The sequence below is a fragment of the Pteronotus mesoamericanus genome, unplaced genomic scaffold (genome assembly GCF_021234165.1).
Source record: "Pteronotus mesoamericanus isolate MK-2021 breed Mesoamerican mustached bat unplaced genomic scaffold, CSHL_Meso_final contig_121, whole genome shotgun sequence".
NCBI lineage: Eukaryota > Metazoa > Chordata > Mammalia > Chiroptera > Mormoopidae > Pteronotus > Pteronotus mesoamericanus.
The window spans coordinates 3,610,675-3,614,890 of record NW_026555046.1 but is presented as its reverse complement, the minus strand read 5'-3'; positions in this window follow the sequence as shown (position 1 = coordinate 3,614,890).

Here is a 4,216-nt window from a genome sequence, read left to right as displayed (position 1 = left end):
AGCTGTCGTTTTCGATTATGGGGAGTGTGCACATGTGTGCATGTGTTCTCTGACCAACTTCTAACTCCTGAGGGCAAGACTAACTCATACTTACCTGTCCTCTTTCTACAGCAGGTGCTCAGAGAGTCTCCTTTTCAGTTGCTCTCTCCTTTCCCCGAGCTCTATACTAGACAATTAGAAGGAGCCATACTTTCCTCAAGCAAGAAAATTGTAGTGATAGCCCGGTAAGAGTCATGTTAATGAGTGAGGTGTTCGGACAGATCAGCAGTGAAGAGTCCTGGAACTAAAAGTAACTCCTGACCTTCAGAGGACACTGAACCACTTTTACCAAAATAGTGGGGGAAAAGCATCAAGTGGTAAAACTACTTATATAAATAAATAAGGCGCAGCTTGGTGTCTGGTGTGTATTTCATATAAACTATTAAAACTCTAGAGTTGTGCTGCCCCAAATAGTAGCCACTAGACACATGGTGGCTCTTTAACAAGACATTTAGCTCTTCTCTTACACTAGCTACAGGTAAGTGCTCAATGGCCACATGTGGCCACTGTCCACTGGATTGGACAGTACAGGTAAAGAACATTTCCTTCACTGTAGAAAGTTCTGTTTGCCAGCACTGTACTGACATTTTAGAAACCGGAATAATGAATTTTGATTATTAGGTTAAAAGTAGACATGCAGAATATATCATAATGCAAGTGATGGATGAGTATTTTGGGTGAGGAGATGTTGAGGGACTATTTCTAGGATTCTAAGAGCAGCCAAAATTTCTGTTATTTGTCCTAAGTCTCAGAATTCTTTACAGTATGCCTCCTATGCTGACAAAAAGAGCAATGGTGTGAGGTAGTGAGATTGAAAAGCTTTGGAAAAAGTGAATGCAATGGATTATTTAGCACACAGACACATCTATTATAGACAAGTATGTTAATTTAACCATTGACAATGTCTTTGAACAAAGATACTGCTTTTCAAATCAATAGTTCCATCACTAAATAATTAGGTGTCATTATTTTCAAAACCTTCATCATTAAGTATTCTTGCAGTCTGTCATAATAATGAAAACAAGTTCTCCCCCAACATTTTGTCCTCAAAAACAAGTTTGGTTTTATGGAACAGCATGTTTGGAGAGATTGCTCTAATTAATAGCAGTGTGTACTTGTAGTAGCCGGAATTTTGAGAATGACCCCCAGTGACCTTGTATGATATCCTCCCCCTTTGAGTGTGGGTGGAACCTGGTAATATGATCTATAATTACGTTATACAGCAAAAGGTTATGTTGGGGCAGCAAATCTTATAATGTAAGTCCTTTAAAAGCAGAGTTTTCTCAGTCTGGTAGAAGTTAGAAATGCAAAGCACAAGGAGGCACCATTGGCTGGTTTAAGATAGAGGCCACATGAGAAGAAATGCACATGGCCTTACGGAGCTGAGAGAGACCTCAGCTGGGGAAGGGACCTGCAGAGCCACAGGAACTGAATCCAGCCAACAACCTGCATGAGCTGCATAAGCTGGCAGGTGGATTCTCCAGCAGAACCCAGCCTGCCAACACTTGATTCCGTGAGACCCTGAGAAGAGAACTGTCAAGCCTGCCTGGACTTCTATGAGATACGAAACGGGTTTCTAAATGTGTGATGACGTGCTATGCAGCAATGAAAAATGAATACAGTATTTAAAAGGTGAAAATTCCCTTTAGAATGGTGATACTTCTCAATACGAGAGTAGTCTTACTAACATATCCTATACGTGGACCTCAGCAGGGACTTCTATGCCAGAGATCTTAGTCTTCATCGGAAGTTTGTTGACAAACACTTGCAGGGTCTTAGTAGTATTTCTAAAGGAACTGCTAGAATGAGACTGTAGTAGTAGAATCCAAATTGAGTATAAGGAACCTTTCTCCTGCAAGTAATATTTTATACCAATTTAGTGTGCTCTGGGCCTTTCAGTGTATTATTTAAGAATGATGAACAGGGGTAATTAAATTGAGGAAAAAAGCCTCTGCCTTTATGTAGAGATCATATAATCTACTTTGTACTGAGGTATTATTTTAAACCAAAACTTGTCTAAGCACAGATCAAGTCCTGAATGTGCCAGTCAAATTTCTGTACTGTGTGAATGTTTTCCAAAATATCTCGGCTTCCAAGCCATTAACTGCTAATGAAGTTTTTATTTTGGTTTTTCCTTTAATTTTTGTGCTTATTTTTACTATAATGCTATACGTACTCTTGATGTAAGTAGAGCAAAAGGAAAGAATGAGAGGCTAATGCTGTCAGGTCAGAAATTGGGATCACCTTGGCTGGTGTGGCTCAGTGGATTGAGCACAGGCCTGCAAACTGAATGCTGGTTCAGTTCCCAGCCAGGGCACATGCCTGGGTTGAGGGCCAGGTCCCCAGCTGGGGGCGTGTGAGAGGCAACTGATTGATGTTTCCCTCTCTTTCCCCCTCTAAAAATGAATAAAATCTTTAAAAAAAAAATTGGGGTTATAATCATATCTTAGTGTTAAGGGAACTTAACATACCCCATCTCTTTTATAGAAAAGGCAGCTTTTCCAAGCTACATAGCAATATTTATAGTGTGGAAAGTTCAGTTTGTTGTAAATTTTAATTAATCTTATTAAGATACGTCCCATAACTACTATCCTTCATTTCTTTATGTGGGCATATAATGCTGGTAAGACTATTAGCATGGTATTATTTTTTTAATAAAAGGGTTTGTTACATACATCCATATCATCAATGCCTATATGTAAATTCTTCTCATCTGAAATGCTGCCCTCACCAGTGTGGACACTAACTAGGTCACTTTCAAAGGAACAAACAAGAATAAGCTGGCACCCCAGACTGTATTTGAGTTGAGAATTTGTCAGATGTTACTCTAGAAAGTAAACTGAGTGTTGAATGGATGGTACTTTGTGCTATTTCCAGTGCTGTTAATGTTGGAGTGAAAATGTTGAATCAATTACTAAAATTAGGAGTTTATCGTGGGGAGTACTCTCAGACATTAGGAAGGCTATTTTATGTGTCACTTGCTCCTATAGCAAATTGCCCTAGAATGAAGGGTTCTAGTGAAGGGTACTCTAGTGAGACTGGCAATCTAATGCTATTGAAACTGAATGAAAATATCTTTTGAATACATTTTCTGAGCCTTAAAAATGGCTGATATCGCCAGAATTGTAAGATGCACTGCCAGCAGATTTGATACTCTTCATTTAAGTATAGACAGTAAAGTTTTCTAGGAAAGATTTAGAAATCAGCTGATTAAATAGTCGTTTCATTTATAGAATGAAAAACTAAGTGTTTCTCATTGAGAATACTGTTGGAAAAGACGGTCTTTGCATTTAGAGATATTTCTGGAAATATTCCTTGGAGAAGCTGCCTGATGAATTGCTTTTCCAGGCTGTACATTTTTCTTTTTTTTGTCCTTAATGTATTGTGCGTATTTCCTTACAATGTATTCACTGGCTGATTGGGTAATATCTGTAGTACTAATTTGGGTACCTGTTAAACTTTCAAAGGAAGATTATTTTCAAATATGCCGCTGTAACCTAATAACTGGTCCTGTTGACTGTGCCTTCATCACTGTTTGTGCCAAAACCGTTCATCTGTATTGAAATAAAGAATTTAAAAAGCCACGCTGAACTCAAGACTCCTAATAAAAACAGTTAAGACTTAATGGGTAGCAAATTTTGTTCTGTATTTTCTACTGGTTATGTTCAACACTGATAATAATAATAGTTTACTTGAACTGTTTTCAGTTAGAAAAACGGCAGTGGATCTTCCATGTGGGTTTCAGAAAATCTTTAAAGAAAGAAGCCTTGATGTTAAGACAGTGGTTATAAATATGATACAGATATTCACTCATATATTATGTGCACTATACAGCTCCCAAATTAATTGTAGCCAAATAGACCTGGTTCACTCTGAATTTTGTGTTTTTGTTTTGTTTTGCAGAGAAAATGCTGTTAGTGATATTTAGGGCCTGATTAGACTAAGATCAAATGCCCTATATAAATGCTTAAAATATAACCCATTATAAAATGGAGGCAGCATATGTAACTTGTCAGTAATGGGGGTGGGGGGAGCATACAATTATTACCATGTTCTCCAAAAAGAAGCTCTTTCAAAAAGAATTTATAAAGTTTAACCTTTCTAATTTCCTTACACCTTCAGTATTTTGTGTATCATTCTTGTGTGTACAAATATTAGAATGAATACATGCTTTAGT